Raw genomic sequence first — 24,063 nt, 5'->3', positions numbered from 1 at the left:
AACATGCATAACTCAAATATGCTTTATGCAAACTGGGGCATGTAACATATCCTTGGAGAGCTTGCAATCCTTTGAATGTGTATATACTATTTGCATTCAGGTATAGTTATTGCATATGAAATTATAAGTGTGAAGTATAAACCTAATTATATATCTAGCTGTCCTACTGAGTCACCTAACTCCCATCTACTGCTTAATTTCCTATTCCGTAAGGTTGTGTAACCCCCATGGAAACCAACAGGAGTCTTTCCATTGATGTCATTGAAGTTCAGGTAAAGCCCTTACTGATGTTACTTGAGGAGTTTAGAAAAGGGTATCATGGACATAGAATCCAATTGCGCTAGCTGTTAGAAAGTTGGTTTTCCATCTCATGAGAATTTGAGATTTAAAAAAAAAATCCTACCCCAAATTGGTATGAAAAATAGAAATTTCAAATTTTCACAAATAAAAAAACTCCCATGGATTGGGTCAAGTCCTTTATTTTTACATTTTTTTATCACAAATTAACTTAAAATTCAGAACAAAGTCATTTTGAGCCAAAAAAAGAATTCCTTTAAAACAATGTGTCAAAGCTGACCCTTTCCTGCAAACTGTTTGTTTTGATGAATCAGCATTTTTCTGGATGACAAGCTGTTTTGTTGAAAATCTCTCAGCCAGCTCTAATCTCTACCTCTTCGGGCTTGTGCTGCCAGGAGGTATTTGGTGGGCAGTGATCAGAGAAGTCCCATGCCACCTGCTGCTTATTAATTTAATGGAGTTCTGTTTTTCATCTGCCGATCAATTATATATTTTCAGCCTGAATAACTTTAATATTAGATGAAGAGAAAATGAAATGAGAAAACAAATGTAATCTTCTTAAATGAACACATTGTGATTCAACTCATTGTGTAAAACCAGCCATCTTGAACTGAAACTGCTCTTCAAAATGGAGGCCCTCTCTTCAGATAGACTCCTTAGAAAAGGATAAGTGCAAACAGAGTCAAACTGGTTACAGGGTGTGACCCTACAGTATCCCAGTGCAAGAGGGAAGGGGCTCACTGATATCTATAGGGAGTTTCAGCTGACCTGACCAGTTCAGTGTGTCCCTATTCATCGGTGTCATAAGCTGTATCTGATATGCATCACATAATGCACCACTGGAAAACTAATAATAGATCATTAATGTTCTTGCATGGAGTGTGTACAATAAATGCCCAACAGACCATACAATTACGAAGGAAATATAGAACTAAAATATGTTTACAAGACAAGTCTTAAGAAGGAGTAAACAGGTTTTTCCCCTGACACAAAGGACAAACCAATACTCTAGCCAGCTGCCAGCGTTGATTAGCAATCACATGTCAAGTGGCCATTCATTTGCATTGGAGAGAGCATGAACAGAAAAATTTGCATTTTAGCAAATACCAGTTAGAAAATAAACTAGCATAGAACTTCCTTCACCACACAATTCCACGTCTCCTTCCTCAAAGCTTGAATGCACTGTATTTTGGAGGTAGTAATAGAAATGTAGCCGTGTTAGTCTGGTGTAGCTGAAGCAAAATACAGGACTATGTAGCACTTTAAAGACTAACAAGATGGTTTATTAGATGATGAGCTTTTGTGGGCCAGACCCACTTCCTCAGATCAAATAGTGGAAGAAAATAGTCACAACCATATATACCAAAGGATACAATTTAAAAAAATGAACACATATGAAAAGGACAAATCACATTTCAGAACAGAAGGGGGATGGGGGGGGGAGGAAGGAAGGTAAGTGTCTGTGAGTTAATGATATTAGAGGTGGAGAAAGGTAGATGTCTGTGAGTTAATGGTATTAGAGGTGATAATTGGGGAAGCTATCTTGGTAATGGGTAAGGTAGTTGGGGTCTTTGTTCAATCTCCCCGGAGAGTGTTGAATTTTAACATGAATGACAGTTCAGAGGATTCCCTTTCAAGTGCAGATGTAAAAGGTCTTTGTAGCAGAATGCAGGTGGTTACCTTTTACATCTGCACTTGAAAGGGAATCCTCTGAACTGTCATTCATGTTAAAATTCGACACTCTCTGGGGGGGATTGAACAAAGACCCCAACTACCTTACCCATTACCAAGATAGCTTCCCCAATTATCACCTCTAATACCATTAACTCAGACATCTACCTTTCCCCACCTCTAATATCATTAACTCACAGACACTTACCTTCCTTCCTCCCCCCCCCATCCCCCTTCTGTTCTGAAATGTGATTTGTCCTTTTCATATGTGTTCATTTTTTTAAATTGTATCCTTTGGTATATATGGTTGTTACTATTTTCTTCCACTATTTGATCTGAGGAAGTGGGTCTGGCCCACGAAAGCTCATCATCTAATAAACCATCTTGTTAGTCTTTAAAGTACTACATAGTCCTGCATTTTGCTTATTTTGGAGGTGACTGTCAGAAGAATTCATTTCAAAGATTCATTGAGCTATAAAAGTAAGGAGCAGTGGTCCCCAAATTACCTTTCACTTAAGAAGATGCTTTGTATTTAGGGAGAGATGCTGAATAAAATGATTGTCAGCAATCTTGCTGAAAGAAATGCATGACAAGACACTTGCCCAATATCTAGACAATAACCGTTAATATTTTAGCATTAGAAAGTATATTTTTAGTTTTGTTTCTCTAACTTTATTCTTGCTACATAGTATCATTAAAAACCTATCTCCTTTTGTTAATAACTTGTTTTACTTTTAGTCTAAACTAGCTCTGTACTCTGTTTGAATTAGGGATGTAATAGTGTAGTCAATTAACTGATAAGTAAAAGCTTATCAGTTAATGCTACAGACTACATGCATTCCCCTCCCCCACACACACTAAATTTTTTAGCAGGCTGGCCAGCAGCCCGGCTCAGTTCTGGCTTACACTGGGTCTGGGAACTCAGCTCCCTCCCAGACAGGGGATGTTGCAACCCCACACTGCTGCCTCTGTATCAGAGGGAGCAGCACGGGGCAACAGGCAGCGGGGTCCATGAGTGGAGCTGGTTTTTAAACTGCCTCCCCTCATAGACCAGTTCCCCCCTGGCATCCCATGCTGCTGCCTCTGATACAGAGGCAGCAGTGCAGAGTGGCAGAGGGCTCCCAGGGAATGGGGCCAGAGTGCACTGGCTGCCGGCACCACCCTCGGGGACTATAGAATAGTTGAGTAATCAATGTGAATTCATGAGGTCAATCGACTATTTGATTAACTGATATTTAACATCCCTAGTTTGAATCAAAGTGATTGCTAGGGAAAATGAAAAGCTGTATATTGTCTCTTCATAGGCGCAAACAAACCTTATTATGCCTCTGAATGGTCCAGGAAAGGATTGGACATTGCAGCATACAATGTTCTGAGAAAACCTAAGCCTGGGAAGTGTTGGGGTCAATTTGCTAGGTGTAACTGATGCATACGAAGCTGATGGATTCCAAGATGTGGCTGGGATACAACAAGCAGGCTGCTGGAGCCACCACTGCTTAACACTATGTCTACGTCTAGACTGGCAAGATTTAGTGCAAATACTCTAAATGCAAGAGTTTTTGTGTTAGAATATTTGAGTAAGAGTGCGTCTATACTGGCATGTGCCTTTGCGCAAAAGATTTGCTTTTGCGAAAAAGCATCTGTGCCAGTGTAGACGTGCTCTTGCGCAAGAAAGCTCCGATGGCCATTTTAGCCATCGGGCTTTTTTGCACAGGAAATTGATGTTGCCTGTCTACACTGGCCTCTTGCACAAGAACACTTGCGCAAGGGGACTTATCCCTGAGTGGGAGCATCAGAGTATTTGCCCAAGAAGCACTGATTTCATACAGTAGAACGTCAGTGTTCTTGCGCAAATACTCGCGGCCAGTGTAGACAGGCGGCAAGATTTTGCGCAAAAGCACTTGCTTTTGCGCTAAATCTTGCCAGTGTAGATACAGCCATTCAGTGCTTGCTTGGATCCTGGCTCTCAGAGTCCAAGCTGTCAGCTAAATCACAGAACATCTCAGGTACACAGGGTTACAAGACAGGTGGTGACAAACCCCTCCCCCCAACTGTCATGGATTTCTCCCCAGAATGTGACACGTGGAAACATGAACCATAAATTGGCATCTGTCTACTGGGCTCAGCCATAAGATTGTCAGAAATCTCTTAACTCTTTCTAGACTGCTGTCATATCCTGTCACAGACACAGACCCACCAAATCTACAGTGCAACATAGAACACTGTACTAAACCCCTCAATAAAACAAGAGAATGCCAAACTGTATAAGAGATGGTAGAAGAAACAATTCTAGCCACTCGTCTCCAAGGAACTTTAGACCATAACTGATCCATGTAAATTCTCCTTTTTAGCACTGTACGAGAGGACGGTAAAGAAATATCTTTCAAGTTTAGGGAAGCAGTGTTTGCAAATATTGGGGCAAAAAAGGCATAAGAGGGAAATTGCTGGAGTTGGAGGTAGTAAGGATACCAATGTGAAATTTTGTTATTAATAATTCCCAGGGCTATGGCACATGAAAGATCAATGTAAAAAATACCAATTGCAAAAAGAATTCAAGCAAAATGATTTATAGAGACCATGGGCATCTGCAAAAAAGAATTGTCACACAAAAGAGAACTAGACATCGAACAGAAAAGAAATGTACAATTATTGGTTTCAGTCACTAATTAGGAGAATAAATTTGATTCCATTACACCAAAGCCAGCCTTGAAGAATGTTTCTCTTTAAGGGTTCTATTTAATTGTGTCTCCAATCTTGGATAATCTCATTCAGGGTTTAGAGTAGTACCCCAGGTGGAATGATATTAATGTTCTTTTAATGCACTGCTCTACTGTTTATAGTTACTAATTGCAATTGCCATCACTTCTGAAATGGTTATTTTCTTTCCTATATAGCAATAAGACACCTTTCCTCTTTGCACTTTACCCAAAATACTAAATCTTTAAAAGTGATGTAGTGTCAGTGACTTCAGTATATAAATCCTCCTATACAAAAAACTATGTCTAAAATATTTGCAAGGTGGAGATGCTAAATAGAATGTTTTGCTTTTGTAAGTTCCTTAGAGATAAACAGAAACATTTAGAAAACATAACAATTTTTAGCACATATTTTTGTCCAGATTCTTTTTATTAGTCAGCCATGACTTTGTAAGTATGGGCAGCAGTCTTACAAAAATCTATTATTGATGAAGGGGTGTCTATATGCAAACTGGAACCAAAATATCTGAATAATTGATAATTTATATCTTCAGTTTTTTGGAAATCTTGTGGGCTGGCAATCTTATATCAGATCAAGTGTCCTATTTCAATTTAATTTAAATGAGTAAAAAATAAACTAGATGAAAAAGAGCAAACATTTTTCCTGAAAAAAATAGGATAATTTGCAAGTTAGTTTTGATTTATCTGGAACATTCTGCTTTTGAATTATGAGAAGCAAGTAATCACAAACATTTGAAGTAAAACAATTTTAAGCCACCAAGGTTTACTTGGCTTGATGGAGAGCCTTGTGAACCAGATTTGCTTAAATCTCCAATTTTTTAGATAAAAAGTCAAAATATATTTTGACTTGTTCCATTAATGAAAAACACTTGCTGGAAAAGTCACCCCCAAACAAACCTCATCCTCTTAATGTGATAGGGATAACACTTAACTACTTCTTTACCCAAGTGTAGTAGATCCATGACTTGGGAAACTGTTTTAAATTCAAGAAAAAAGTAGAAGCAAATAACAAACACTGAATCTTTCCCCTTGGGTATTTGAGCTGTTTCAATCATTTCTTATTTATCTTGGCCACTGAAATGTCTAATTGCTCTAACCTGTCTAATTTTATAGATCCAGTACTACACATCTCTATAGTCAATTTCTTTGTTTCTGAAACATTTTTGATCTGATACTTAACATATCTTGTTCTGGAATTGAAGGACAGGGGAAGCCAACAGACATTCTAATCAAAATACAGCCTGAGCAATATTTGAACATCAAGCATTTGAAATATTAATTGAATACCTAGATTCTGATTACATCTGCTTAAATATGTAAATAATTCCACTAGCCTTCAAAAGGACTACTCCAGCACTTAAAGTTAGGCACATGCTTAAATAATTTGTTGACTCTCACAGACTCAAAGGCTGTGTCTACATTGGCAAGATTTTGCGCAAACACTCTTTAATGCAAGAGGTTTTTCATTAGAGTATTTGCGCAAGTTAGCATCTATATTGGTCCGGGACTCATCGTAAGAACGATGCGCTTTTGCGCAAAAGCGCGTCTACATTGGTGGGACGCTTTTGCGCAAAAGCAGACGTCTGGAACCATTTTGAAGAGGGCAAAAGGGCACTAGCCCTTTCTGGGGGCAGGGGCTAGAGCTCCTTTGAGACACATGCTTAAAGGGATCTCCCTGGACAGCCGTTTCTCTCCTGCTGCGAGGTTTAGGACCTCTTGCAGGGACTGACAGCTGTAGCAGTTCTACTTGTGGTTGCCCTCTGCCTTGTTGGACACCACTGCCTTGTGCCTTAGTGCTATTAGCTGATTTTTGGACCTCAGCTCTCTTTTTGTGCCATGGAGCCAGGGGTGGCCTTGTGCCTGCTCTGGCCCCTTCAGGCCATTTTGGAATGCCTGCAGCTGCTGCTCCAGGCTGCTGCACTCCTCCTCCAGGACCTCAAAGCGCAGGTGGCTCTGGACTCCCTCACCAGGGAGGCCATGGCATCCCTGTGGCATCCCCATCCCACCGTGGAGAGGCCCTTGTGGAGACTGGACTCCAGTACTGACTGGTGGGATCGGCTGGTCCTGGGGCAATGGGACGATCAGCAATGGCTCCGGAACTTTCGGATGCGAAAGCAGACCTTTCTGGAGCTATGTGCCTGGCTCGACCCTGTGCTCCAGAGAACCACCACCCGACTGTAGGCACTCATCCCCATCAACAGGAAGGTTGCCATCACACTATGGAAGCTGGCCACCCCGGACAGCTACCGATCGGTGGCACACCAGTTCAGGGTGGGCAGATCGACTGTCAGTGCTGTCGTCATGCAAGTAAGTCCGGGTGGGGGTTGGGGGGTGGAGGGTGCTGCACTCCATGCCCAGGGGCAGGCAAGACTCCAGACTGGGCTGATGGGGAATGCCCCATCACCCAGGGGTTTGGGCTGTCCCTCCCTTGCACAGACCTGCTGGTGGAGGGAGTGGATCGTGGGGCGTGTGTGAGTGTGAGGGCAGAGGGCATCATAGGGGGGGTGGGAAGCCCCCAAGGGAGCACACACTCACCCTACCTTATGTGATGCGTTCCCCTGTGTTTCTGTGCACCCTTCTGCAGGTCGTCTGTGCCATCAACGATGTCCTGCTCCATCGAGTCATCCGCCTGCGGGACGTGAAGGCTATGGTGGCCCTGGGGTTCCCCAACTGCGGGGGAGCCCTGGATGCAACCCACATCCCCATCCGTGCCCTGGAGCATCGAGCAGCCCATTTTATAAACAGAAAGGGGTATTTCTCAATCGTACTCCAGACCCTCATGGACCACCGTGGCCACTTCCTGGACCTTTATGCGGGCTGGTCCGGCAGGGCATATGACGCCTGCATCCTATGCAACTCCAGCCAGTTTGGCAGGCTCGAGGCAGGCACTTACTTCCCCCAGAGGGAATTTACTGTTGGGGACGTACCCATGCCCACATGTGTTGTGGGGGACGCGGCCTACCCCCTGCTGCCCTAGTTAATGCGGCCCTACACGGGGCGGACAGACCACAACTGGACATGGTTCAATGACCACCTCAACCGGGCCCGCAGCCAGGTCAAGTGCGCCTTCGGCCGTCTGAAAGCCCGGTTCCGGTGTTTGCTCACCCGTCTGGAGCTGGGTGAGCGGAATGTCCCCTAGGTAGTGGCTGCGTGCTGTGTGCTTCACAACATTGTGGAGCAGATGGGGGAGGCCTTCCTCCTGGCATGGATGGCAGGCGAGGGCCAGGCCTTTCAAAATCCCTGCACAGCTGCCATCTGCCAGGTGCACCGAGATGGGGTGAGCATCCGGGAGTCCCTGATGGAGATGTTCTCCCAGGCCCCACAGTAGAGTCGCCTCTGTCTCCCTTTACATCTCCCTCCCATTCCCAACCCTTCCCTCCTCCCCTCCCCTTACTGCCCAATAAACAAGCAACACAGGTTTTTTGGAACACAACATAACATTTAGAACTTTTTATTTACAATTTTGGATGGGGGAGATATAGGGTGGGAGGGGGGAGGAGGCTCTTAACTGGGAGGGGAAAGCTACTTCTGGGGGGGGAGGGTGGCCCCAGCGACTGCTTCTGTGGGGGCGGACCTGCTCATGGGGGTCAGGCCGTGTCGGGACAGGCAGCACGGGGAGGTGGGCAGGAGGGGCAGGAGCAGGAGGGGGCATTGTGGGAGCAGAAGGGGTCATGGACATTACTATGGGAGGGATGGCAGGGGCATGGGGCAATGCCATACCATAAAAAACGGCATGGCCAATGTGCGTGGTGAGGGTGGAGATGGCATCTGTCATGCGCACACACTGGGCCTGGAAGGGGCCCCAGGCCTGCTGGCACCACTCCAAGTCGTCCTACACCCGGTGCGTGATGGCTGCCTCCACCTGTTCGATGGCCTGCACGTGTCGCCGAAGCAATTGGTCCTGCTGCTGGACCCGCCAGCTTGGTGCTTGGGCGGCTGGCGGTGCTGCTGCTGCCGCAGATCTGGAGGGACCCCCGCTTCTGCTTGGTCCCACTGCAGGGAAGAGAAGAAAGGATGGGTCAGTCAGGCAGCCCGGCCACTGTCCCCACACCTCATGCCCTCCACCCCTGAGCCCAGGTGACACCACAGTAGGCTTGGGCCCACTTGGTCACTCCCCTCCCCCCGTGTTGTATGTTTGCAGGCGAGGGGCTCAGTGGGGGCCACGCTCACAGGGCTGTGATGCTGTGGTTTTCCCAGGAGCAGCTGGCTGTGCCTCACAGCCAGGCATGGGACAGTGTGCCGTTCTGTCTGCTGCACCCTTGCGGAGGTGCGGGCTCTGGCCTGAGCCCCTGGGGCCCTGACTGGTTCCAGCCAGCATCCACCCTTCCCCCCGGTCCTGCTGGATGTGTGTGAGCAGCACGGTCCCAGGCGTGCCCTGGAGCTGCCTGCCGCGGCCACGTACCGCTCAGGCAGCAGGCTGCACATGTTTGCACATGCTGCATACTGCTAATGCTACACAGCGTGCAGCTCACGTGGCCTGAGTGACGCTCTCTCCCCCTCTTCTCCTTCCGGGTGCCTGGCTCCCTCCTCCCGCCCTTGTGAGTGCAAAGTGCAACGCTCACCAGTGGATCTTTCCCCGGCCTCCGAGGATGCACGGGAGATGTCGGGGCTGCCAGAGAGGACCTCCGCCTGGAGGGTCCCGCTGCTCCCCTGGTCTGCCTTGTCCTCTGACCCAGTGGGCAGCTGTGCTTCCTCCTCCACATCACTGGGCCTGGTGATGCGGGAGGGGGTGCCTGCAAGTGTCCACTGGCAACGAGGGTCCATGGGGTGGTGGTGTCTGGCCCAGGATGGCATGAAGCCATTGGTAGTGGTGGCAGGTGTTGGCTCCTGCCCCCTGGCCCTCACTGGCCTGGACATAGCCCAGGTGCAGTTCTTTGACCTTAGCCTGGACCTGTTCCAGTATCCAGGTTGGATGACCCTGGTCAGAGAGCGCCTGGGCCATGTGGCGGAAAATGTCCGCGTTGCGCCGACGGGACTGTGGGTCATGGAGGGCCTCTTCCTCGGCCCAGAGGTCCAGGAAGGGGCACAGTGCTTTGTGCCCTTTGGGGCCTCCTGCGATGGGGGTGTGGGTTGTTTCCCCCCCCCCCCCCCCGGAGCAGCCATCCTGGGTGGTCTGGTGTCTGTTGCAGGGAGCAGAGCCACATGGCAGAGCTCTGGGGCAGAGGTGGCAAAGCTGCTTCTGCCTTGTGGCCTCTGCAGGCTGCATCTGCCTTTAAGCGGGCTTGGGTTACCAAGAAGTCCAGGAGCTGCCTGCAGGTACAGAGCATCCAAGAGCGTGTAGACTGCTTTTGCGCAAAATGTCTTGGCTGCCTGTCTACACTGGCCTCTTGCTCAAGAACAGTTGTGCAAGACAGCTTCTTCCTGAGTGGAAGCATCAGAGCATTTGCGCAAGAAGCCCTGATTTCTTACATTAGAACGTCAGTGTTCTTGCGCAAGAACTCGCAGCCAGTGTAGACAGGCAGGACGTTTTTGCGCAAAATCTTGCCAATGTAGACAAGACACGATCTTTAAGGCAAGACATGATCATCTAAGCTGATGTCCTGCACATCATAGGGCACTGAACCTCACCCGCGCACTACTGTAATAGGCCCATTGGCTCTGTTTGAGTTACAGAAACCCCCAAATCATGAAGTAAAGACTTCAAATGACACTAGTTTCAATCAGCAAGTGTACCTATGTTTTACTCTATTAGGTGTCTGGCTGATAGAATTCAGACTTATCATGCTTCCCGGTGTGTGGTTCCCCAATTGTTCCTTGACTGCAGTGGAAATACTGAGCATTCTAAAAATCATATTACTAAAATGATCAAATGCAGTGGCCCGGTATGTAGCTGCTATAGATTGTCATAGCTCCACTGGCTTAAATGTTGCTATGACAATTTATATCGGCCTCAATGTGTTTCCAAGTTCATTCCAAGAGTGACATTCATGCAAAAATTCATGAAAATGAAACAATTTGCTACACTACTTGTGCTCTAGAGAGAAGATAGTGAGCAATTTTACTGCATGCTAAGAATATATTTATCCATTAAAATGGCACATGTATCATAACAAAATGCTTTTATTTAAGTGATGCTAGAATGGTTACATCTATTTCAATATATAGAGACATAAATTAAGTTCCAGTGCATAATTTAACATCTAATGCAAGGCAATAATACAATAGTTTCCATCAAGCTAACATCTAGCAAAGACAACAGCAAATAATCCAGTGTAGTCCTTTCCCTTTTGGCAAACCGTCTGCAAACAAGTCATGGTTTGTATTGGCTTATCTGTTGCTTTGAAATTGAGCATAAAGGTGGCAGAGCCAGCTCATCCACCGCCTTCCCTCCCCCACCTCCACTCCAGCGTGACAGGGGAAGAAAGGGTTAGGGGAGCTCTATTCGCACCAACAGCTGTTGTCAACTGGCGTTTGCCCCATGATGGTGTTTAAGGAGCTGTTCAATTGTAGTGAAGCCTAAACTTTAGGACCCTCCTACGTCATGGGGTCCTAGAGACCAGGCCCCAACCTGAGCCCAAATGTCGACACTGCATTTAACGGCCTCACCGCCCAACCCCACAACCGTGGGGCAGTTGGCACGGACCAGCTCCAGATGTCTAACTGTGGAGTAGATATACCAATGGGCCCCATTCCTAGCTGCTTCTATTGGAGTAGCTCTTGACTCAGGGAAGGGGACACCACTATGGCAATCTAAGAATCAGGGAACCCAAACTCACTCTGCACTGTGCACTTCTCTTTGTGCTGAGTATGATTGGGTTCAGACAGTGAGTTTAGCCTATGAAGGAAGATGTACACAAACTTTCTCCCACATTTCCCCCCCAAAATCTCACCCAAACATGCCTCTTAGGCATTGATGTACCATAATTCTGAAAGCATACCGGAAACCTCAAGAGCATGGGAATTTGTCCATATGTTGGTGGAAACCAACAACAGTGTCCCTTCCCCTCCTGTGGTAACAGCACAAGCAGTGAATAAGCAATATACTCAAAACAGCAGCAATGGGAGAAAAGGCTTCTGCCACAAAGTGTGTGTCTAGACTACTGAGTTTTTTTTTTAAAAAAAGTGGCCTTTTTTGAGGTGAGGAGACCACATCTGTACACAGTATTCCAGATGTGGGCGTACCATAGTTTTATACAGGGGCAGTAAGATGTTCTGGGTCTTATTTTCTATCCCTTTCCTAATAATTCCTAGCATCCTATTTGCCTTTTTGACCGCCTCTGCACACTGTGTGGAAGTTTTCAGAGAACTGTCCACAATAACTCCAAGATCTCTTTCCTGATTTGTCGTAGCCAAATTAGCCCCCATCATACTGTACGTATAGTTGGGGTTATTTTTCCCGATGTGCATTACTTTACACTTATCCACATTAAATTTCATTTGCCATTTTGTTGCCCAATCACTCAGTTTGGTGAGATCTTCTTGGAGTCCCTCACAGTCTGCTTCTGTCTTGACTATCCTAAACAGTTTGGTATCATCTGCAAACTTTACTACGTCACTGCTTACCCCTTTCTCCAGATCATTTATGAATAAGTTGAAAAGGATTGGTCCCAGGACTGACCCTTGGGGTACACCACTAGTTACCCCTCTCCAATCTGAAAATTTACCATTTATTCCTACCCTTTGTTTCCTGTCTTTTAGCCAGTTCTCAATCCAAGAAAGGACCACCTTCCCTCTTATCCCATGGCCATGTAATTTACACAAAAGCCTTTGGCGAGGGACCTTGTCAAAAGCTTTCTGAAAATCCAAGTATACTATATCTACTGGATCCCCCTTGTCTGCATGTTTGTTAACCCCTTCAAAGAACTCTAATAGATTAGTAAGACAGGATTTCCCTTTACAGAAACCATGTTGACTTTTGTCCAACAAATTATGTTCTTCTACATGCTTCACAATTTTATTCTTTACTATTGTTTCGACTAATTTGCCCGGTACTGAAGTTAGACTTACCGGTCTGTAATTGCCAGGATCGCCTCTAGAGCCCTTTTTAAATATTGGTGTCACGTTGGCTACCTTCCAGTCATTAGGTACGGAAGCCGATTTAATGGATAGGTTACAAACCACAGATAATAGCTCAGGGTATGTCTACACTACCCCGCTAGTTCGAACTAGCGGGGTAATGTAGGCATACCGCACTTGCAAATGAAGTCCGGGATTTGAATTTCCCGGGCTTCATTTGCATAAGCGGGGAGCCGCCATTTTTAAAAAAACCCTGGTTCGAACCCCGTGCAGCGCGGACGAGGTGTACCGGTAGTTCGGAATAGGAATCCTAGTCCGAACTACCTAGTTCGAGCCCCGTGTAGCCGTGCTGCACGGGGTTCGAACCAGCGGGGTTTTAAAAATGGCGACTCCCCGCTTATGCAAATGAAGCTCGGGAAATTCAAATCCCGGGCTTCATTTGCAAGTGCGGTATGCCTACATTACCCTCCTAGTTCGAACTAGGAGGGTAGTGTAGACATACCCTCAGCAATTTCCCATTTAAGTTCTTTTAGAACCCTTGGATGAATGCCATCCGGTCCTGGAGATTGTTTAATCACAGGAAGCTGCAGAAATGCTCAGTATATCATTTTACTAGCATAATATGGAAATGCTAGTATGAATTTAAGAAGTGGTCTGCAAGTCTCAATAGGTAAGGGACTTTCTGGCTGCTTAAACATCCTCCCAGCCTCCTCCTCCACTGCTTATGCTGATGTAGGGTAAACTGAGGCAGCCTGGATGTGCTAATAGGCCCCTAAACAGCATGACTCCATCCTGGGATTAGGCCTGGGAACACCACAGTCAGGATAAGAGCTGCGGACAGTAAGATGACCCTGGGCACCATAGCAACCATATTCTAAAACACTCGGACAGGACCCCAGTTGGTAACGTAACACATTTTGCTTAAGATAACATTCATAAAATGTGCTTAACTGTCTTGCTTCATTCCTAGATAATGAGCCTAAGAACCAAGCGCTGCACCAATTCAAGGCCATACCCGCCTGCTATAGAAACATCATCATCTATGCAGACTAAAATGTTATTACTGTTTTGCTGACATGTTTTGGCATTTGAACAGTAACTACCTGTATATTAATTAATGAGTTGTTACTTTGCAATGGGCGGAGATATTATATAATCTTTAGTAGTTGTATTGGCTTATGTGCTCATTTCATCTTGCTGCTAGACCTATCACATCATTTTTCCTCCGTTCACCTGCTGACTATATAACCTATTGTATTGTGTTAATTAACCAGTGTTCACCAGGGTGACTCCTGCATGTCACTCCGTCAGCTGGTGTATAATAAATCCTCCACTTGTTTTCACCTGCATCCAGAGTGCCCTGGATTATTTCCAACAGCCGATTAGTATTTACTTTGTTTAAAAAAATTGATTTCAAAACACTCTTAATCTCTCCCTGTCTCCCTAAGCTCTTCATTGCCGAACACATGTGACCAATATATTCAGGAGCTTAAGACTGCTAAAGTAACCGGTAATGTGGGATACCATGTGGTTTTTTGCTTGTTTGTTTTTTAAGAAAGAGCTGAAAATCATTCCTTTTTCAGGAGTTTTAAGCTGAATATTCAGAATCATTTCTTGCCATCAAGCAAGCACCTCCAGAATAAATGCACTTTGCAAGTACATGTGCCAGTTGGCATGGTATTATGTCAAACTGAACTTGCACAACTGTTCTTGGAAAAGTGGGTGGGGAGTTAATTCTCCCACAGTTTGCCCCCGCTCACACACACACACACAAAACTTACTTTTCTCCCAGCTCTAATAATGGGCATACTCTTTTTCTAGCTTGACTTGAATCACTCCTGCCCTTCATTCCAGAATTGCTGCTATTTACTCGCTTTTCAGTGGAAGTAAATGTCACATTCTGTCATGTTCTGCTTGATAGCTGAAGATTATGAGAGTTTAGCTAGAGCTCATGTGTAGCTAGGCTTTTGTTTTTACAGCCTCTTAAACAATATTTCTGAAAGTTGCTTTATTTGTTTTTAAAGAGCTTCTGAAGCCTGCCTGGTCATGGGCATAAAACTACACTTCCTGTCACATTGTGTCAGATTGCCTCAACCCTATTGCATTAAAAGTTATTTAATGTGGCAGAGTATAAGTGATCAGAATGAACTGCAACAGTTCACAGTAGCATAAATGCTGCAGAACCTTTGAAAGAGGCAGGTAAATATTGCCACTAAGATCAATGACAATGAGAATGATTCTCAGATAATGCAGGTGCTTTTGCACAATGTAACAGCCATAGAAATCTCAACACAAATGAAGCTTTCAGATTTAGTTGTCAGTGATTAAACTTGTTGCTACAATGTTGGAAGGTACAGTAAGTAAATTGGTCCATCAAAACAATAACTTACTCCAGGGTGACTGCATTTCTTGAGAATTTAGAGTCATTTGGATTTCAGCTGCATGACCCGTAACATTGCCTGGGGTATACGCTATCATTGTCGAGGAATGCACGGCTAGCTGTACCTTATTACTTCAATATGATTAAAAATACAGTACTTCAGACAGATAACAGAGAGCAACATTCATTTGTATGACAACTCAGCCCATCATCAATTACTTTTACATATCAACCTTTACTGCTTTGAATAAATGAATGATGCTTACATTAGAGGCAGAAGGGCTGTGATCCATTCTGTGAAGAATGCCACATTTGAGTCTCTCAGATTGACTCATGAACATACCAAGATCTTACATTCATACAGCCCTTTCCTTCCAAAAAATGCCAGATCATCTTTCCCCTTCTCTCTAGGAGTACTTCAGATTTTCTGCATCTCATTTTTCCTTCAGGAAGCTTACACAACATGTATCACTTTGGATCTATTGAACAGAGACAGGAGCTGGTCAGTTACAATTCTGTCATCTTGTGCATATGTAGTAGACTACAGGCAGCATTCAACCTACTGGATAATGCTGCAATCTTTGTTCATCTTCCTCTGCTCAATGCAGGATCATATGATAAGACCAGAACAGACATCTTGCAAAATACAGGTAATAGAACTTCCCTGAATTAATTGTTGTTTGAACTAGAACCTCTTTCATAGAAAAAACATTCATTCTTGATTCAAAAATTGCCAGTGACAGAAAGTCCATCATGACACTTGCTAAATTGTTCCAATGTTTAATTACCTTTACTGTTAAAATCTTGCACCTTATTCCCAGCTGAATTTATTGGAAATGCAAATTTCCAGCCATGGGATCTTGTTACACCTTTGTCTGTTAAACTGAAAAACCCTTTTACAAATATTTATTTTCATGTAGCTACTGATAGATTGTGATCAAGTCACCGCATAATCATATTTTGGTTAAGATTAATAGATAGACTCAATGAGTTCCGTCACTATACATGAGGTTTTCTACTCCTTTAATCATTCTCATGGGTCTTCTCTGAACACTCTCCAAAGTAGCTTTTGGATATTCCAGGGGCTGTCATACCAGAGCCAAATACAGAAGGTGAAATCATCACCTTGCTCCTACTCTATATTTTCCTGTTCATACAGCCAAGGATCACATAAGCCCTCTTGGCCACAGCATCCCACTACCAGCTCATGGTTCAGCTAATTATTCACTATCACTCCCAAATCTTTTTCATGTCTGGATGCACTCAGATATGCAATGTCAGAGATCTGACAAATGATCCATACATCTATTAAAAGAAGATTTTTTCTGACCCATACCCCAATGGGTCAATAAATAAGAACATCTATAAATGGAAGGCTAGGTTTTGTTTTTTGTTTTTTGTCAATTTAGCATTAGGCAACAAACCTAAGGGGTTGATAGGATGGAATTCAGAGAAGACACGTCTTACATAAGCTAGCAATATTGTGCTATCGAATCCCTAAGCAGAACAGCAGCTGCATCATAAAACCAGTAGGAATTAGCAAAAGGAAGAAGCATGTATGTAAATGCACATAAACCATGGCTGCAACAGCTGCAATGGTGAAATCCTTAGCATTGGTCCCAAGCAGAACCATAACATTGCTAACATAGGGTATGTCTACACTACCCTCCTAGTTCGAACTAGGAGGATAATGTATGCATACCGCACTTGCTAATGAAGCCCGGGATTTGAATTTCCCGGGCTTCATTAGCATAAGCGGGGAGCCGCCATTTTTAAATCCCCGCTGCTTCGAACCCCGTGCAGCGCGGCAACACGGGGCTCGAACTAGGTAGTTCGGACTAGGTTCCTATTCCGAACTACCGTTACTCCTCGTGAAACGAGGTGTACCGGTAGTTCAGAATAGGCACCCTAGTCCGAACTACCTAGTTCGAGCCCCGTGTAGCCGCGCTGCACGGGGTTTGAAGCAGCGGGGATTTAAAAATGGCGGCTCCCCGCTTATGCTAATGAAGCCCGGGAAATTCAAATCCTGGGCTTCATTAGCAAGTGCGGTATGCATACATTACCCCGCTAGTTCGAACTAGCGGGGTAGTGTAGACATACCCATAAATATTACTGAATTGCATCTCAACCACACTGACTGCCCCAGAATGGAGAGGACATGCCTTACCTCCCTTTGCTGTGGCTGCCAGATGACATCAAGAAATAAGTGATGGCATCAGAGCAATAGATAGTCAACAAAGAGTAATCACTGCAGGAGCAGAAGTTACAGACGTTTAGTATGTGTCTCAGGCTACGCCCACTGCTAGTGGCACCTTGTTCTGGCTGTTTCGTGGATTAGTTCTGCCAACTGCTGTGCTGCCACTCCCAGTGGTGTTTATTCCATCTTCTCACCCTGCAGCTTGCTCTCACGCTAGGTACTGCAACATCCTCTTTGTGATTCAGCCTTCTAGCCAGGTCACTACATGGTTTCCCTTCCTGAGGGTTTACTCAAAGTCCTTCTGCACACAAGGTCTCAGGCAGTCTCCTCCTGCACTACTCTGATGGTGCCACTCCCTTCGGTGGTCATTAGAGGAACCTGGGCCCACTCACTATTTTGAGTTCCAGTCCAGGGACCTTCAACCCAGCAGTTCTGGGCATTCCACTCCCAGTCATCTTAACTCCTTCCCTGGATTGCTTCCTACAATTCATGGTTACCATCCTTTCTCTGGGTTTTCCAGCTCCAAACCCTCCTCCCTTTTCCCAGTGAGTGCTACCTACTGCCCATCCAGCTCCTTCTCTTGCCAGCTACCTGACTTTATATAGGCCCTATCTGTACCTGCTTCCAATTAATACCTCCAAATTCAGCCTCTGGAATTAATTGGTCTGCCTGATTATCTTAACTCTTTCCAGTCCTGTATGGGTTGAACACCCCATCACGGTGTGGTTTATGCTGTTACAGCTTCTTTCAAACAATAGAGGTGCTTGTAGACCTCTAGCCTCCTCCTGGCTTGGATTATTATTCCTCATTAGGTATGCTCCTGGGCCTCTCTGTTATTGTCACTCAGAGCTTCCATGGATGAATGGTTATATTTGCACATGAGTTGACACATTAGAAGAATCGGCCTGTTCAAACTAGGCATTATCGTTAGTAGCAGCAACCTCTTTCGGAGCCATTTTTGCCACAGTCCACAGCCTAGATTAACATTTGGAAGATAAATCCTACATTTTTGAGCTGCAGACTTCTCAGGACCCATGGCAGAATGGGCTTCTGGTAGAGGAAGGAGTAGTCAGTTCTAAGGAAACAAAGTGGCACGCTTGGAGCCCTGTTCTTTGTTGTAGTGGCTAGCTAGCTGTCACTTTGCCTTGCAGCCTGGGTAAACCTTTACACCTGTGCAGCGTTTTAAGTGCCATCATGTCACTGTGGCAGTAGCATGAAGCTCATCTCATTGTGTTGGAGCAACTAGTCTGTAGTCTGCTTATCTGGCACAAATGACTAAAGTTAACAGAAGTTTGAAACAATAGGTCAGAATATTACATCACAGATGCATTTGGCCTAATGTATCTGCAAAGTTTTAAGAGTCTGTTCCTCCTTTTAATTTTGAACCAATAACTCAAATGGTATATTCTGAAACACAACAAATAATGCCAGAAGGGCAAAGTTAACAATATAAGGAAGGACAAAGTTGCACATGTGCATTTCAGTCCAATAAGAAATAATGTCATGAAGAACAGGTGTGATTTTATTTTAATCAGTCAAGTTCTTTAGGCTTAGTTCACCCATCTGGCCTGTTTAAATTGTTCGATTTTATTGTTATAGTTACCTTATTCATGATTATTTTCTGAAACAGATTTCTGAAATCAGTTTTGGTGTAGAATGCTCATAGTGCATAAACCTCATGCAAGTGAGAATGTCTAAATTTAGACAATGGTTTTACAGGGTACCACACAGGAAAATGACATTCTGAAAGAGATTAAAGATTCTAATCCAGAGTCCTGTTTGACACTTTAGAAAGATAACATAGGTGACATTGGAATATATGACAGCTGGGCAGTTACTGGATGACAACATTGTGTGTGTCTCTCTCTCTCTTTATGGTGATGGTTTTGTAAATGAATATGTAATGGTTATGACAGTGAGAGAATAATCACATTAGCCAGTGATGGAAATAAAAAGAATTTCTTACTGACTGCTTGAAACCATAGTAAAGTCTTATGATTTTCTCTGCCTCCACTGCAGTTGAAGTTGTGATTGTTGCATGGTTTAATATAACCACCCTTGCTTTCATCTAGCTAGCATGGCTAAAAATAGCAGTAAAGACATGTTGACATGGCCCTGAGTGGGCTGTACAAGGGCACTGCAGACCTTGGGTGCATACTTGTGTTGGTAGCCCTCAAGAAAAAGGGAGTGTAGAAGGGAAGTCTTCTATCTCCTTAGCAGTGTGCCTATCCAACCAACCAATGAAGCCACATGATTTCAGCTCTGCCATTAGGAGGGAGAATTTTGATAGGGGAAGTCATGAAGCTAGTGGTATGACTGGGCTCAAGAACGTTGTCCTCCTCCCACCAGATCAACCCCAAGGAATTTTATTGAAAGGCTGATGATGACTACTTGTCCATGGAGCCTTCCTAACCCCAACGAAGAATAAGGGACAGATGATAACAGGAAAGGAAACCAGGGTCAATGTAAATGAAGTTCTATGTGGATCTCAGGAGATGCAGTGTCTTTGGGCTCGAGCCCCCTGCCACTGTCATGGTGTCCTGGGATGGGTACACCCTATCACCTTTAAAGTATTATGGCCTGTGGCCAAGTCCAAATAATTGCCCTTCTTCTCAGGCTGGGGAAGCCCAATGACTGAAGTCAGTCTGAATGTCCCAGAGTTCAGGGCAGTATGGTCAATGGTCAAAGTGTAAGTTGCCACCCTTCTTCTCAGAGCAATGAGACCTAGTGGCCAAAATCAGAGGGGACATCATTAGATTCAGGTCAGCACAGCATAATGGCCAGAGTAAATAGGATTGCCCTAAAGCACAGAGCATTATGGCCTAGTAGCCAGAGCCAGTCAGAGCACCCTACAGTCCAGAGCAGTATAGCCTAATTGCCCAAGTCAGTGGGATTAGCCCTCTGAGCTGGGTAGTGAGGCCATAGGACTGCCCCTCACCAGAGCTGACTGAAGGGGCGGGGCTGATTAATCACCCGTGAAGCTGTGCTGCCACGCAGCTTAGCGGGATCACTGCCCATCACCACGGGGCAGTCTGGCTTGGGGCCAAAGCAGATTGTTTCACCACCCAGGCTTGGGTCAACAGCCAGAGTAGGGGGATATGGTCTTCTCCTCTCCACAAGGTCCTAGCCCAGGGCCCCTTTCAGCAGTGACCGTATTTGCACTGGGTCAGCAGGGTTCCTTCCCTGAATATGCTGACTCTGTCCTCAGTACCATGACTGGATCAGTGTTTGATTCCCCTGGGCTACTTAATACCCTGTTTTCCTGCTCTGTAGTCTGAATATCCCCTGGTTCTCCAGGGTACTTGGCAGGTGGGGTCCCAACAGTTTCTTTTCCTCACAAGTTGGATATTTGCCCAGGTCTTGACACACCTGCCCTCTGAGGTTTGGGACTCCAACAGCTCCAAAGCAGGGGCCTGCAACAGACATCATCTCACATCCCTAGTCAGCCCATGCTGAGCTTAGTTGCTCCCTCTTTCACTGGGGTTCCACCAGGAACACATGCAGCAGGGTGAGGGGGTGTAGTTTCCTCAATCCATAATATGTCCGGGTGGGACAGATATACTTTGTCACACAAGGGAGTCAGTCCATGCTCCCATTCTTCCCGTCCCTTCGCCTCTCATTTTAAAATTCAGAAAAAAACATAAGTGTGAAATGCATGGAGTTTCTAGTCTTCTACAGTGGAGTGGTCTGTGTGAAGAATAACAGAGCTCTTCTGTTGTAAATGACTAAGAATCATTGAACTACATTATCACAAAAATACGGGGGGGGAGGAAGAAATAATAGACTAACAGACTATTCCATAAAGAAAATGTGCATGGACTGAACAAAGAGGGGGAAAAAAAGCAACAACTATATTTAATGATGGAATACAGCCAGGCAGCATATTTATTTTTTGCAACACATAGACTGATGACTGTTTTCAAGTTTGCAAGTTTTAAAACTGGAGCCTCATTAGAGCAGCAACTGTGATGGAAATTATTTTAAACCACTATGAAAAAACCAGGGGGATTTGGTTATTCAGAATCATTTGTTCTCTGTTCTCAAATGTTTATTTAGCAGCTTGGGGAGTTCTTGAAGATGTCCGTAGGCAGGCTATTTAATTACAATTTTAGTTATGTCATGAGTTCATATGCAAAGATTCTGTAAAACGAATGAAAAGTTGAACAAAATAATATTTCCATGAGGAAGGAGAACCTAGATTAAATGTGATGGAAAAGGGAACTGTTGTATATAAAGTGTGATCAGAGCACAGGACTGTTTATTAGAAACACTTGGGTTCTATCTCATGTTAGATTCTGTGACTTTGCAGAGGTTATATAAATTTTGTTTCACTTTCTCATTTTCCAATGGAGATCATAGGTTAATGCTAATTACCTCACAAGGAAGTTGGGAGCATTAATTTCTGTATATCAATTCAAAGAGGAAATGTGAAGAATACTATTTATTTGGCTTTCATGATGATCTACTTGTAATTATATTTTGATTGAATTTCCATGTGGATCTTAGTGATAAAGATTTGTCAGATATTAAACCAGTGCTGCGCTAAACTCAATGCTTGATACCAACCAAAAGAGGTAACAATATATTAAATTAATAATTTCCCTGATCAGAGGAAAAAGGCAACTGATAAATTTCCAATATGAGATTACCCTACAGTAAGGTGGGGAGTGAGGTAATGCTGGCCATCAGTTCGCCCCTGGAACTCTACCCGAGATGACTGCTAGAAATAATTAAGACTGAATTGGAGAGAAGGGACTGGTCCCAGGCTGGAGGAATGGTCCGTGAAAATTATTAGAACAACTTTGAAGGTGAGAACTTATATATGTAATCAATTCCCATATTAAGCTATGTCTAATGGCAGCCGCGAGGTCTTTCGAAAACGGGTATTTCGAAAGTGAAACCGGAGTCTAGATGTAGTGCTTTCGGAAAAAAACCCTATTTCAAAAGATCCTGTAAACCTCATTTTTTTTTCACTTTCAAAATACTCATTTTCAAAAGAATGCGCAGCTGCCATTATGCAAATGAAGTGTTGGAAATTCAAATCCCAGCTAAATTTGCAATTTCAATATGTCTAATTTACATCCCTCATTTGAAAGAGGGATGTAGTTTAGACATGCCCTTAGTGTATTATGCATTTGCATGAAGTTGGAATCCTTTATTCCAAGTTTGACTCCCCTCTTCTCTTCTTATGGTAAAGAACAAAATCCAAGATGGATTCCAGCCCTGGCCCTACACTCCAGGCTCTGGCACCGGGGCTGCTGCAGGGCTCCAGCTCTAGACCTGTGCTCCAATGAGCTGCTCCAGTGATCCAGCCCTGTGCTGCCATGGGCCTTGACTCCAGCCCCACACTCCTAAAGGCTGCCATGGTGCCCCAGCCCTGTGTTCAAGGAACTACTCCAGCCCCACACTTCAGGAAGCTTCCAGAAGACTCTGGTCCCACACTGCTGGTGGCCTCTGACCTCAGCCCTGAGCTCCTGAGGGCTGCCACAGTGCTTCACCCGAGAGCCCATCTGTGCTGCTGGGGGACTCCAATCTAGCCCTGCACTGCCACTCTGCCCCCAGCTGGGCTGCCGATGCTGTTTACCTGGCCTGCTGGCCATCCTACTCTTAGGCTTGCACGCTCTCTGGTCCAAGAGCACCCGTGGTCCTGCTGAATGATGGATGTTACCAGATCAGAGAGTACCAGTTTTTGGAGGTACAACCCTGTAATAGGATTTTCCCAATATCAACAGATTGATAACAAATCTACAGTCAATATTCCTAATTTCTGATACAGAAATGATACATGCTAACACATAGATGAAACACATTCAATAAATCATAACTTTTCCAATGATATCTCACATGAAGGATTTCATGTAAAGCATATTCTAGGTATGTCATACTGATATTCATAAGCATATTCCCATAAAGAATATGGAATGTCCCACCACAAAGGAGTTTAGTCTACATATGCTGATGTGCAAATCATCACAGGTTTGCCTTACTGTGGCATAGTCTAACATGCTTCTTTGATATCCTCTCTGTGTTGTTTTTTCTTATGTATATTGGTCTGCTTTGTATAGAGCTAGGAACATAAGAATTGTCGTACTAGATCACAGCAGTGTTTCATTAAGACTTTTAGCCTTTCTTTGATAGTAGACATTAAAAGTGTTTAAAAAACCTCCCATGGCTGACAACTGAATAATTTGTCATAGAAGCTTCTTACTAACCCTCATAATTTGGGGTTTATTTATACTCTAAAGCATCAGGTTTTCTGTAACCCCCATACTGTAATGGTTTCTATCTTATTTGTGTATCCATGTAAACGTCAATTCCTTTAAAAAAAATTCTACTAAGCTCATATTCACAGTGCTGCCTTATGGCAGAGAGTCCTACAGGCTAATTATCAAAGGAAATATTTTCTCATACATATTCAGTTTTAAAAGTTTCTGTTTTATTGAATGACCTCTCATTCTTGAATTACAGAAAGAGAGTAAATAGGGAACCTGGTTTGTCCTTTTCTATATCTTGTCTTCTCTTATTCATCTCTGCTCCCAATTGAATTGTTCCAAACTTTTCAATCTCTCCTCATTTGGATGTTTCTCTGGCCAAGGCCCTCAAGAATGTTTAGTCACCAAACTCTCTTTGATTTCAGTATGAATTATAAGACTAAATATCTTTCAGTACATTTTTCTCACCCACGTTTGTAGAATACCCTTCTTTTTGTTATATCTTTTTTCAGATAGGTTGACCAAAACTAAACTCAATATTTCAGGTGACACCATACAGCAATTATATGATGACTCTATGATTTAAGTATTATTTTCCCCCATGGTCTTTATGCAATCTAAGATTAGTTTTCA

Source organism: Pelodiscus sinensis, chromosome 1 (genome assembly GCF_052426305.1).
Source record: "Pelodiscus sinensis isolate ZL-2025 chromosome 1, ASM5242630v1, whole genome shotgun sequence".
Taxonomy (NCBI): Eukaryota; Metazoa; Chordata; order Testudines; family Trionychidae; genus Pelodiscus; species Pelodiscus sinensis.
The sequence above is the reverse complement of the archived record's forward strand: the minus strand, read 5'-3'. Positions refer to the sequence as shown.